General features: G+C 42.8%; 1 pseudogene; it reads right to left on the bottom strand.

Moving 5' to 3' along the window:
- Nucleotides 1–12,331: 12,331 nt before the first annotated feature.
- Nucleotides 12,332–13,243, bottom strand: LOC119251263 (glyceraldehyde-3-phosphate dehydrogenase-like; annotated as a pseudogene).
- Between the last annotated feature and the right edge of the window lie 1,062 nt (nt 13,244–14,305).

Below are 14,305 nucleotides of genomic sequence, written 5' to 3'. Positions count from 1 at the left end.
GTTGTTGCTGTTCTTTTAGTAGTTCTTTGAGATAGGAGAATAGGTTGTTTCTTTCTTGTTTCTTGGTGTGTACCTGTATTGCTATATACTTTCCTCTTGTTACTGCTTTTGCTGTGCCCCATACCTTCTGGAAAGTGGTGTCTTCATTGTCATTTGACTCAAAATATTGTTTTTAAAGATTTATTTATTTATGCATACAAGAGCTAGGGTACAGGCCAGAGGTGTGGGAGGTGAGAAGATTCATCAGAAACAGAATGGGAAACAGAAAAGGCAGATTGACCGAAGTACACTGCTGAGGGGAGCAGCGGGCGAGTCAGGAGAGTTCTGCTGTGCCATGTGGGTCGCTCCCTGGCCAGGGATGGAACTCATGCTGCAGAGGCTGCAAACAGCTTCATAGGTTGTGTCTTAACCTGTTGTGCCACCAGGGAGGCCCCCTGACTCAAAGTATTTTTCAATTTTTCTTTGATCTCCTCTTTAATCCAATGGTCTTCCAGTAGTGTAGATTTCAATCTCCATGAGGTGGGAGGGTTCCTTGCTTTCTTTTCATGATTCACTTCTAGTTTGATGCCTTTATGTTCAGACAAGATAGTTGGAGTGATTTTGATCTTAATGTATCTGTTGGTGTTTGTTTTGTGGCCCAATATGTGATTGATTCTGGAGAATGATCCATTCATACTTGAGAAAAATGTGTATTCTGATTTTCGGGGGTACAGTGTCCTAAAGATATCTGTTAAGCCCATAAGGTCTAGGCCTTTATTTAGGGTTCTAGTGTCTTTTTTTTGTCTCGTTGAACTGTCCATTGGTGAGAGTGGGATGTTGAATCTCTTACTATATTTATATTTTCTCTAATGTATGTTTTCAGGCTGATAATAATTGTCTTATATATTTTGGTGCTCCTTCATTTGGTAAGTATATGTTGATGAGTGTTATGTCTTCCTAATATATTGTCCCCTTGATCATAATGTAGTGTCCGTCTATGTCTCTTTTTACCTTATTTAGTTTGAAGTCTATTTCATCTGATATAATTATAGCTGTTCCTACCTTCTTTTTTGGTCCATTTGCTTGTAGGATTGTTTCCCAACCTACTGCTTTCAGTCTATGTTATCTTTTGTAGTTAAATATGTTTCTTGAAAACAGTAGAAGGTTGGATTTTGTTTTTGAATCCAGCCTGCTACTCTGTGTCTTTTTAATGATGGGTTTAATCCATTTACATTTAGAGTTAATACTGATACGTTGGCATCTATATTTGCCATGTAGTTTGTCTTTTTGTGATTTTATTCCTTGCCTTATTCTGTTCTTATTCATTCCTCTGTTGGTTTTGGCTTTCAGACATCTTGGAGAATTTTTTTGGAGTGGGGGTTTAGTCATAATAAATTTCTGGAGTTTCTGTTTGTCTGAGAGAGTCTTTATTTTTTCTTCTTATAGGAAGGAGAACTTTGCAGGGTAAAGTATTTTGGGTTGGCATTTGCTGTCTTGAAGTTTGTTGAATATGTTACTCCATTCTCTTCTTACCTGTAGTGTTTCTTCTGAGAGGTCTAGTGTCAGCCTGATTGGTTTTCCTTTATAGGTCATCTGTTTATTCCCCCTTATCAGCTTCATTATTTTTTCCTTGTCTTGGACTCTTGGAAGCGTCACTATTATATGTCTTCCTGTAGTTTTTCTTCATTGTGGTAATTTCATGTTTTTCTTGCTTCTTGTATGTCTATTTTCTTCTCCTTCTTCATGCTTGAGAAGTTCTCTTCAATTATCTCTTTGAACAGTTTCTCGGTTCCTTGGTCTCTCTATTCATGTACTGGGATACCTATAACTCTTATATTTCCTTTCCTCGTGGTCACAGATAGTTCCTGAAGTGTTACTTCATCCTCTTTCCTTTGTACTTCTCTTTCCTTTTCTTTTTTGGTTCTTTTTATTTCTGAATCTTTGAGAGCACTGATTCATTCTTCCATTTCATCAATTCTGTTTTCTTTGATTGCCCCGGAGTTCTTTAGCTCCTCCATTAATCTTTTAATCTCCTGCATTTCCTTTATTTCCTTCTTTTTAAAAAAAGATTTATTTATTTATTTATTTATTTATTTATTTATTTATTTATTTATTTATACAAGAACTGGGGTACAGGCCACATGCATGGGAGAGTGAGAGGATTCACCAGAGACAGAGTGGGGAACAGAACAGGCAGATTGACAAAATACACTGCTGAGGGGAGCAGTGGGTGAGACAGGAGAGGTCTGCCGAGCTTTGGGACCCTCGCCGACCGGGATTGAACCAGTGCTGCAGAGGCTGCAGACAACTTCACAGCGCGATGCTCAACCGCCTGCGCCACCACAGGAGGCCCCATTTCCTTCTTTAAGGACTCAATTTCATTCTTCAGCTCATAAATTATACTTCTCATATCATTATTTCCTTTTCAACTTCTTCATGTGTCTTGTTACGACATTTTGTGGTGGGATGAAAAAGGATTACTCAGAGTCCATGTGCAGAACAATGAGAAACCTAGAGGGACCACACCATGAAGGGGCAGCCCAGCTCCAAGGGCAGTCTCATTTTTATTTAGCATCAGACAGAAAATAAAAAAGACCAAAGAAGCAGCAGGCACACGGGGAATGCACAAGTGTGGGGGGGGACGCGTCACCAGCTGGCCCAGCCAAGGCTGGTAAATAGGGAGAATGTCAGGGAAAGTCTCAGTGTTTATGCTGCTCTCACCATCACACCTGTTGCTGTTTCTGCACACAGGTGGACTTTTGCCCCGAGAGGTTCCTTATCTCAGACTTTCCCTGTTTTTGCACACTGAGAGAAACAGAATAGTCAAAGAAAAGAATAATCAAGACAAAGACACAGAATAGTGGAGGCATATGATAATGCAAGCTCCCACATTTATGTTTTTTTAATCATGATGATTTTAAATTCTCTATCTTGCAGGCAGAGTTCTTCCATGTCATTTTTGTTGAGTTCTGGTTCCTGGTTTTCTTTTTGTGGTGTGTCCTTCCCCTGAGGGCTTCGTGTTTTTCCTTCTCTCTGTGGTTTGCTTTCTAATTTGTTCTATGCTTTGGGACACTGTGCCACTGGTACTGGCATGCATCTCTTGGGGGTGCTCCTTCTGGGATGTTCCAGCATGTTGGGTAGCCGGACCAAGTCCAGCACTGTAATGGCAGACTCCACAAGTGTAGTGATGCTGTGGGTATGTTGATGGGCGCTGTCCCTGATGATCCCCTCCCTCTGTATTTACTCAGTTCCAGAAGAGGATAAGGGGGTCCCTGGCTTACAACAATGGCACAGGGACTACACTTTCCCAGTGCGCACAGTTCATCTTGATGGCAGATCCCACCCTGTCTCTACTCAGTTCCAAAACACTGGCATGAGGCATGCAGCAGCCTTGCTCAGTGTTACACTATCCTGCTCACCTTTGTTTGTGGGAGCCCAACCTCCCTCAGTTCCAGAGGGGTATCTTCGGGTCCCTTGTTTCCAATAGTGGCTCACGGGCTGCACTTACCTGGGGCCTGCAGTTCACCTTGAGTGCATATCCCTCCCTGTCTCTATTCCTATCTTTTACTTTCAATCTATGCTTATATTTAGAGCTTAACTCTGTTTTCTGGAGGCAGCAGAAGTTTGGGTTCTGTTCTTTACTCAAGCATGCTACTGTGTCTTTATATTGGTGAGTTTAGTCCATTAACACTTAGGGTGATTACCGATACATGGAGGTCTGTTATTGCCATTTTGGTGATTGTTTCATGGTTCTCTTCACTACCTTGTTCAATCTTCTTGTTCTTTCCTCTGTTGGTTTAGATTTTAAGGCTTCTTGTAATGTTTCTTGGAGTGGGGGTTTAATCATAGTGAATTTCTAAGATTGTATTTTTGTATAAGAAGGTCCTTATTTTTTCCTCATAAAGGAAGGAGAGCTTTGCAGGATAAAGTATTCTTGGCTGGAATCTGTTGCCTTGGAGTTTTTTGAATATGTTGCTCCATTTTCTCTTGCCTGTGGTGTTTCTTTAGAGAAGTCTGATATCAGCCTTGTTGGCTTTCCTTTATAGGTTATCTGTTCTTTTTCTTACCAGCTTCGTCATTTTTTCTTTGTCTTGTACTCTTGGAAGCTTTCCCATTACATGTCTTGCTGGAGTTTTCTTTTCTTATGGTAGTTTGGGTTCTTATAGCTTCCTGAATGTCTATTTTCCTTTCCTTCTTCAGGTTTGGGAAGTTCTCTTCAATTATTTCCTTGAGTAGTTTCTCAGTCCCCTCATCCCTCTCTTCTCCTTCTGGGATTCCTATAATTCTTATATTTCCTTTTTTCAAGGTGTCATGAGAAGCGTTTCTTCATTCTTTTTGGAGTGTTTCTTCATTTTCACTCCTTTTTGGTTCCTTTTTTTTATCTGTTCAATAGTACTGATTCATTCTTCCATCTCATCTCTTCTATTTTTGTGACCTTTCCCAGAATTTTTAGCTCTTCCATTGATCTTTTAACCTCCTCAGTTCCTTCACATTCTTATTTAAGATTCAACCTCTTTCTTCTGTTCATTATGTTTTCATAGTGTTCTGTTCCTTTTATGCTTCTTTTAGTTTTTTTTCTTAATTAAAGTGATTCTGAATTCTTTACCTGCCTGCAGAGAAATTCTTCTACATCAGTGTCACTGGGTTCTGGAAGCTGATTCTTTCTGTGGTGTATTGTTCCCAGGAGGGCTTGCTTGACCACTTGTATGTTTCTTTTTCTTTGTTGTTTGGTTTCATGTTTGTTCCTGGTGTAGGGCCATGTGGCCACTGGTGCCCGCTGACATGACCTCCGTGTGCCTTTACCAGGGTGTGTATGGATCTGCTTGGAGCTTGGGCTGCTCTGGGTAGCAGGTGGGTGCCAATGCTCCTGCTGTTCTGCCTGATTCAGCTCCCACCTACTGGGCCTCTCTCTCTCTTTTTTTTTAAAGATTTATTTATTTATTTATTTATTTATACAAGAACCGGGGTACAGACCAGATGTGCAGGAGGGTGAGAGGATTCACCAGAGACAGAGCGGGGAACAGAACAGGCAGACTGACAAAACACACTGCTGAGGGGAGCAACAGGAGAGGTCTGCAGCGCCATGTGGGACCCTCACCGGCTGGCCAGGATCGAACTGGAGCTGCAGAGGCTGCAGACAGTTTCGTAGTGTGCACTCAACAGCCTGCGCCACCAGGGGAAGCCTACTGGGCCTCTCTGATGGCCAGTGGGTGGGTCTACACACTGCCTGGGCTGCTGGTGCAGCTGAATGGGTTCGGGGTGGGGTTCCCATTGTACCTGTTGACCAGACTGCTGCTGCCAGGGGGCAGGATGTCCCAGTGCTCTCACCTTGGTGTTGGTGGATCTGCATCTGTCTGGGCTGCTATGGAGCTGGGCAGGGCCAGGGGATCCTGTGACTTCTTTTGACCAGACCACTTGGGGTATCCAAAGGCCCCTGATATAGGGCCTAGTGCTACGAGTCTGGCTGTGGCCCTGTTTGTGGGTGGGTGCACTTCCTGGTGTAATAAGGAAGCTGAGGGTCCCTGATGCAGGGCAAGGCAACCACAAGGTTTGGACTTGTTCCACTTGGAGGATTGGGCTGGTTGATGTCTGTGGCTGATGCTTGTTCTTTCAAGGTTGCAGCTCAGTGCACAATAGGCACTGGTGTTTTGGTCTTGTTTGGTAGGTGGTGCCAGAGGGTTGAGTGGGTTGCACCTCCCAGCAGGGGCTTGCTCCTTAGTTAAGTCACAGGGAAAAGAAAAAAAAAATTAAAATAAAGTTCTGACCACTCCTGTGGATCTGGCAACCATACCTGAGACCTAGGTTCCTCCCCTGTGGGTATCTGTGGGTTCCAGCTGTAGTAGGGTGGGGTACTGGGTGTTCCAGGCTGGAACCCAGTTTGGGCTTTAAGGTATTGGCTGGCTTGGTGGGCTGGGCTACCTGATTCAGCCAGGTGCCTGTGGAGAATGGGCTCCTCCATTTTTTGCCTTCCTTTTTGGTTCTTGGAGAATTGCTGGTGTCATATGGCTGGTTCAATGCATCTGGGTTTTGCTAAAGGCTCGTTTTCAGTCCTTTTTAAAATTATGTTTAGGAGAGAGGTTGATCCCAGCCTCTCTATTCTGCCATGTTGTTGACCTCATTCTCCCCAAAATAATAAATTTAAAAGGGCAGAAATAATATAAAATATGTTCACTCACAGGGCAGGACATTAAATAACTAAAAGAAATATGGGAAACTCACTAATATGTGCAAATGCATTTCTACATAACCAAAAGGTCAAAAAGACATCAAATAGAAATTAGAAAATACTTTAAGAATGATGAAAATGAAGAAACAGCATGTCAAAATTTATTGGATGTATTAAAGTAGAATGCAGAGTGAAGTTTATAGCTGTAAGTGAATACATTAATAATTGAAATTCACTAATCAATTACCAAAAGGTCCTCTTTAAATCAAAGGAAAGAGAGGAGCAAGCTAAACCCAAAACAAGCACAGGAAGGAAAAAATTAAATAGGTCAGAAATGAATAAAATAGAGAAAAGAGACACAATACATTAAAATAACTAAGTCAAATGTGTTCCTTTGAAAGTTGAATGATACAAATTTTCAAGTAGACACACTAAAAAAGGAAAAAAAAATCAAATTTCTCATATCTATAGTGAAATAGGAACTTTATGTGACCATATAAAAATAAAGAGAATTATAAAAGAACTCTATGAAAAAGGATACGCCAAGAGTTAGAGAACTTAAAAAGGCAGATTCATAGAAAAATAACAACTACTAAAGTAGTTGATGAAACAGGCAATGTGAATATATCTGTAATAAATTCCAAGACTGAATCATTATAAAAACTACCTACATATAAAGCTCTGGCCCAAATGTCCAACTGGTGACCAAACATTTAAAGAATTGTAGGGCAAGTGATTATTAGGCTTTTCTGCCCTCCTGCCATTAGCATTAATGATGGATCCCTGCGGTCCTGAATGCATGCCTGATGGCGGGCACCTGGAGTAGGGTGTGGGCATGCATAGGTGGGCACACCTGGGCAGAGTCATGGGGATGCCAGCAAAGAGAAGAGAGAAAGAAGCAGAGAAAGAGAACGTAACCAGCAGAAGAGAGAGAATGCCAGAGAGCCCAGAAAGAGTGAAGACTCACGGGGTGAGGGGCCAGACTGGGAGGCCTGCTAGCCTCCTGGCTCACCAGCACCCCTGCCTGCCATGTATCTCGAAAAATCAACGAAAGCCTGAAAAAGCCACCAAAGGCCCCAGGACTCTTCTTTACCCATCTGCTTAGTATCATAGAGATCCTGATCTGTGCCTTCCTGTCGCTACAGAATAAGTAGTAATTCTTCACAAACACTTCCAAACACTAGAGGAGGTAACACTATCCAATTCATTATATGAGGCCAATAATACTCAGATACGAAAACAAACCAAATTATCACAAGAAAACTGCAGGCCAATATCTCTTATGGATATAGGCTCAAGAAATACTCAACAAAATATAGTAAGTCAAATTCAGCAACATATAAAAAGAATTATGCAGAATAACTAAGTAGTATTTATTCCAGTAAATAAAGCCTGAGTTAATATACAATTCAATTACTGTAATACGCCAAACTAATAAAATAAAAAACAAAAACCTCAAGCTTATCTCAGAATGTGTTGTAAAAGGATTTGACAAGAAGAGTCTGGCAAGTTGGCAGCAGAGTGAAGATACCAGACTCCCCTCCTTCTTATATTCACACTAAATTACAGCAGAACAAATTCATAATCCCTGAAAGATAAACTGACATCTGCAGCATGCGACAGGAGCAAAAGTCCAACAGAACGGGGTGGGGAAATCTTTAATTGAACTATGTGTGCAGTGATACAGGGGATACATCTCATGGGGTTGGGGGTGGGTGTGGGTGTGTGGCAGCTGCTGTACAGAGACACTCCACAGGGGCTTAACCACACTGGGGATTTTAGAGATCCAGCCCTGGAGAATAGGAGGGGGTGCACAGAGTTGGCCTACAGGACAGGGGATGCACTGTTGGAGACCACAGGGACAGGGTTCAGAGTGATGACTGATGAAACTGTTGCTCCCAATATAGAACAGCTGGAGCCCAAACTAGATGGGAGAGCCAGACAGGATCACCTGTCTCTCCTGTAAGAGGCTGTTATTTCTAGTGAGAGGTTGTGATCTTCTAAACAACAATCTCCTTACACAATCTCCTTACTCCCCCTACACACCCACTCTCCACCTTATCATGCCGGCATCCCACAAACTCCCTTCCACCTGCCCCAAAAAGAGTCAAAACAAAAACTAAATACTTCTGCTAACTGGTATTTAATATCAATTGCATTTTAACCCCAGAAGAAAGCAACCCAGGATAAAGCTGTGTACTGGTAAGCCCAATGTATGTCCAGTGCTGAATAAAGTTCTCAAATTTAGCCTAGAGGTTGAGGTTAGCATAAGGCTATTCAAGATATTTAGAGTGACTGTAAGAGGACAGGACTGGACCACAGTGCAGGTTTTTTGATCCCATGCAGACCAGGTAAAGGAGGAGTCAGAGTCCTCAGTGGTTTTTTGCAGGTCTTTTATTGGGGTTTACCAGGCATATGGCAGGCAGGGGTGCTGGGGGGGCTGGGAGGCTGGCAGTCCTCCCAGCCCCCAGCAATCCTCACTCTATCTGGGCTCTCTGGCGTTCTCTGCTTCTGCTTCTTCTCTGCTTCACTTTCGGCTTCTGCTGCTGGCGTCCCCGTGACACCACCCTTAAAAGCACAGTCTTAGCTCAGCTGAATCCCATCTACCTATGCCCACACCCTATTCCAGGTGCCCGCCATCAGGCATGCATTCAGGACAAGGATCCATCATCTATCCTGATGGCGGAAGCACAGAAAAGCCTGATATTTTCTTTACCCTACAGTGACCTAGGGGAGGTCACTGTTCACGGTGGACCCCTCCCCATGACACTGGTACCTACAGCACAGGAGGAAGTTTGAGTAACTTATAACTCATTGGAGCTGATTCTTCAGGCCCTAGTGCCTCAGGCCTTTCCCTCCATTACTCCTTATCAGTGACAGTTCTCCAGTCACAGGAACAAAGGGGCAGTCTGCAATTTAGCCCTGGTACCTGCTATAACACTACAATGAAGAAACAGAAAAATAATCACATATGCTGCAGCAGGCAACAGCCAAAAATCTGAGAGAAGCCTCAGTCCAGCAGAACTGTGGCTTCTGCCTGAAGAGGAGTTCAAGGAAACAGTTTTAATAACACCACTGAACTTAAACAAAAATGGATGTTGTAAAACAGAAACAGAATAAAGACTGAGAAAACATGAGACTGTTACAGTTAGAACCAGTGGATCAAATATATTAGCACCAAATATTTTAGCATCAAATATTTTAGCAGATTAAAAATACAGGGCTTTAATAACAGACAAACACAAGTAATTGAGAAAATTCATGACTCAAAAAGCACACTATCAGAGAACACAAATAAAACAACTAGTGAAAAAAGTATTTAAGTGAAAATAGTATAAGAACTCTTTGGGATAACTTACAGAGAAATAACATCCATGTAATGGGTATCCTAGAAGGAAAAGAGAGAAACTAAGTGTAAGGGGCAGGACTGGACACAGTGCAGGTTTTCGGATCCCATGCAGACCGGGTAAAGGAGTCAGAGTCCTCAGTGGTTTTGCAGGTCTTTTATTGGGGTTCAGCGGGTACGTGCAAGGCAGGGGTGCTGGCTGGGGGGCTGGGAGGCTGGCAGGCCTCCCAGCCCCCAGCAAGTTTTCACTCTATCTGGACTCTCTGGCGTTCGTTCTGCTGCTTCTCGGCTGCTTCTCGGCTTCTGCTTCGACTTCTGCTGCTGCTGCTGCTACTGCTGCTGGCGTCCCCCGTGACACCGCCCTTAAAAGCACAGTCTTAGCTCAGCTGAATCCCATCTACCTATGCCCACACCCTATTCCAGGTGCCCGCCATCAGGCATGCATTCAGGACAAGGATCCATCATCTATCCTGATGGCGGGAGGGCAGAAAAGCCTGACATTTTCTTTACCCTACACTAAGATATAGAACCTTTATTTAAAGATATAATTACTGAGAACATTCTCAATCTGGAAAACAGATGTTCTGATAAAACAAAATAATATGAGACCAACACACAGCCAATAAACAACAAACCTGTTGAAAACCAGTGATGACAATACAAACAACACTGAAGAGTAAAACAAGGTAAAATTGATCAAACTGTCAGAGGATTTCAATAGATATATTACAACCAAAAGGAAATACCAGGAGATATTTAAAGTACTCAAAGATAAAGATTTCCACTCAGAACACTTTACCCTGCAAGATTAATGTTCAAGACAGACAAGTGAGGAGCTTCAGTGGGAAGAAATAGCTCAATTTATTGATGCCATCTGCACATGAGATAAGTGTGAAAGGGATTATAAGAAACAGAACATCAAATACAGAAGTCCCAGAGCCCTAAAATATATAATAGGAGGAGACGGAGAGAGACAATGTGGCCCATCAGAACACATTGAGACCAGACGGACCAACGGGCCACACAAATATCCACCGTAAACTAATCTCAGTAGAACCTAAAACAAAATCAACAGAAGTAACACATAAGACAATGGAAGTAAAACCTAAAGAAAACATAAAAGGATGAGGCCAACAAGTAAAAAAGACAAGATGAAACAAAAACACAAACAAAAATAAACTGGCAATAAACACTTAATCAAATAACCATCTTAAATGCAAGCAGCCAGAATTCACCATTTAAAAGGCACAGGTTGGTTGAGTGGATTTCAAAACCAAGTACAACCTGCAGCTGCTTATAGGAAACCATTTTACCAACAACGTTAAGCACAAACTTAAAGGCAGGAAGACAAGTCTACAAGCAAATGATAACCAAGAAAAGTAAGGAATTATGAACAGATCAAAAAGACATAAGAAAACAATAGCCCTAAATGAGGAGCTCGATCTAATAGGCTAAATGGACATCTATAGAACACATCACCCAAAGACAGCTGTGTGCACATTTGTTTTCAAGTGCACTTGGCACATTTTCAATAATAGACAATATTCTGGGATGCAAATCTATTGTCAACAAATGACAAAGGTGGGATTTGGACCTAGTACTCTTTTGGACCATAGGCCAAAAAGCTAGGAAGCAACCACAAAAAAAGGAGAAACTATAACTACACAGAGACTAAGCAATATGCTGCTTAGCAGTTATTGGATAAAAGCAGAACTTAAAACAGAAATCAGTAATACCTTGAGATTAATGAAAATGAGGATATGACCTACCAGATACTAAAGGTGCAACAAAAACTGCTTGAAAGGGGAGGATAATTGCAATACAGACCCACATTAATAAGCAGAAAAATCCCAAAATCAAACTTAATGCAAAAGATATAAATCAACTTCAAAAAAGGAATAAACAAGACCCAAAGTTATTAGAAAGAAGCAAATAGTAAAAATAAGAGCAGACATAAACTAAATAAAGATCAAAAAGACTATACAAAAACCAACAAAACTAAGAGTTGGTTCTTCCATAGAAAAACAAAATAAGAAAAATCTCTAGCTAGGATAAAAAGGAGAAGTGTAAAAACATTAATAAACAGGATGGAAGAGGTGAAATTACCACAGATAGCACAGAAATATAAAGGATTATAAGAGATCACGATTAACAAGCATATGCCAAAATTTTTTTGATAACAGAATAAATGGACACATTCCTAGATCAATATAGTTTACCAAGATTAATTAAGGAATAAACAGATGATTTAAATAAACTTAAGCATGTGAAATTGAAACCAAAATTTTACAAAAGTTCCCAAAATCAAAAGTCCCAGGTCAGACAGCATTGCTGATAGTCTGGGGGTTCCCTTGTATATAAAAAAAATTTTTTTGTTCTGTCGTTTTTTTTTTCTTATTCTCTTCTTATCTTTAACTTCGACAATTTCACTATCTTGTGTCTTGGTGTGGGACTCTTTGGAAATCTCTTAGCTTCCTGGTTCTAGATGTCTTTATCTTTTCCCAGGTCAGGAGGTTTTCATTTGTATAAATAAGCTTTCTTCCCCTCTCTCTTCCTCTCTTCTTCTGAGGCCCTTATAATGTGACTATTGTCCACATGATGGAGTCCATAAGTCCCTTAATTTTCTTTCATCGTTTTTCAATCTCTTTTCTTTTTCCTGGGTACACTGTAGCTTTTGGATGGTACATAACAAGGCAGAGTGCCCTACACCCTTTCCCTTCTCCAGGGGGTCTGGGATGGAGCAGTGATGAGTCAGGAGGTTCTCAGTGTGTGTGTGTGTGTGGGACAGGACTCCCCAGTAGCTGAGGGTGTCTCTCTTCCTCTTATGCTGTAGCTGGGGCTGATGGTCCCGGGACTCTTATTCCTTGGAGGCCATGTGAACCAGGAGGTCCACCACCCTGTTGCTATAGACAAATTCATTGTTATACCAGGAAATGAGTCTGACAAAGTGGCCATTGAGGTCAGCACCGGCCCCAGCATCAAAGGTGGAGTGGGTGACACTGTTAACATTGCTTGAACCACCTGGTCCTCAGTGTAGCCCAGAATACCTTTGGGGAGGCTCTGAGATGTCTGCTTCACCACTTTCTTGATGTCATCATATATGGCAGCTTTCTCCAGCTGTAGGTTTGATCCCCAACAAACATGTTGGGGGTGGGAACACGGAAGGTCCTGCCAGTCAGTTTCCTGTTCTACTCATAGATGACCTTGCCCACAGGCTTTGTGGCACCAGTAGAGTCAGGGATGATGTTCTGGGGGCATTTAGCCATCACATCACAGCTTCCCAGAAGGGCCATCCACAGTTTTATGGGTGGCAGTGGTGACATGGACCATGGTCATGTGTCCTTCCAAGATAACAACGTTGTGGGTGACCTTGGTTGGGGGGCCAGCAGCTGGTGGGGCTGAAGGCATTCCTGACAATCTTGAGGGAGGTGCTGTACTTCTCATGGTTCCCGCCCATCACAAACATGGGGGCATCAGCAAAAGGGGCAGAGATTTTGGCCTCACACTTTAGGTGAGCCCTGGCCTTCTCCAGGCGTCATGCAACCATTCCAGGCTGGGCAGGTTTGCTGTTGATTTGGACAAATGGAAGAAGAACCTTGGGACCTTAGGTATGTCTGACATACCTTTTATGCCGAAACAGGGGACAAAATACGCAGGCAAGCACGGAGGGAGAGACAGAAAGACCAAATACAAACTGAGCCTCTTAGCCTCCTTTATACTGTTACATGCGCATAGTCACATAACTGACACATTATTGCAATAAGACCTATCTGTTGTTCCCAAGATGTAGGGGGAGGAGGGGAAAGAGACTGAGTTCAGGTTCCTTACACGCGGGTGGTGAAGACAGCAGTGGAATCTACAGCATATTAATCACAAGTATCACCCATTTGATGCTGGAAGGATGGCACTCTGGAAGATAGAGATGGGCTTTCTGCTGATGACCAGTCTAGGTCAGGCATGCACAGGGTAGGTTCACTGTTAATTTGGGCAGATGGATAAAGACAGCCCTGCTGTTCTGGAGGCTTTAATGCTCTCAGGGAACCAGGTGCATGGGCACATCAGGCAGGGAGAATGGCATGCCAGGAGGCAGGTGTGGACTGGGCTGGGATCCAGGAGGCAGGCAGCTTCCCAGAGTGAATTTCATGCACTTTCTCTCTCTCATGCACTTTCTCTCTGGAATTCTCAGTCTCCTGTGGTCTCATGGTCTTGTAACCGAAAGAACAGATTAGGGCTACCTGTCACCACCGAATGCCAATAAAGACGGGAATTGAATCTTTAAAGTGCCCTTTAATCAGACAGCTGACAATGTGGAAGATGTAGGGTTAACACCCTAAATAAACTGCTTTCACGGCTGCCAGGAGATTGTGATGTTCCCAGAGCTCCTTATTGCCCTCCTGGATACCTGGCCTCAGGCTCACCCCCCTGTGCTGAGGCTGGTCTTCAGGTAGCGCTGCTCCCCGCAGCCTCCAGACATGTCCTTGGGCTGGAAAATTAACTCCGAGCAGATGGGCCATAGATAATATGTGTGTGCAGATTTCCTACTCTACCAGCTTAGTGTCTCACCCATCTTCTCCCCCTCCCTAGCCCCTATCAGTCTTGCCTCAGAGTGATCCTCTCACAAGGCTGCTGCTGTGCTTCCACTGATTTTAACCCCCTCCTCTAGACCCACATGTGCATGCCCAGTGCTGACGTCACAGTGATCACCCCAGCAGATATCTTCCCTGTCCTTTTCCATACACTCTAGGTCACCCTTCTCACAACACTGACCACCTTCTAACATGAACACTTTCCTTACTATTGCAAGGAAAATGAGT

Source organism: Talpa occidentalis, unplaced genomic scaffold (genome assembly GCF_014898055.3).
Source record: "Talpa occidentalis isolate TD23 unplaced genomic scaffold, MPIMG_talOcc4v2.1 talOcc4.2, whole genome shotgun sequence".
NCBI classification, from domain to species: domain Eukaryota; kingdom Metazoa; phylum Chordata; class Mammalia; order Eulipotyphla; family Talpidae; genus Talpa; species Talpa occidentalis.
Note: the sequence above shows the minus strand (reverse complement) of the source record. Positions and strands in the feature narration are given on the sequence as shown.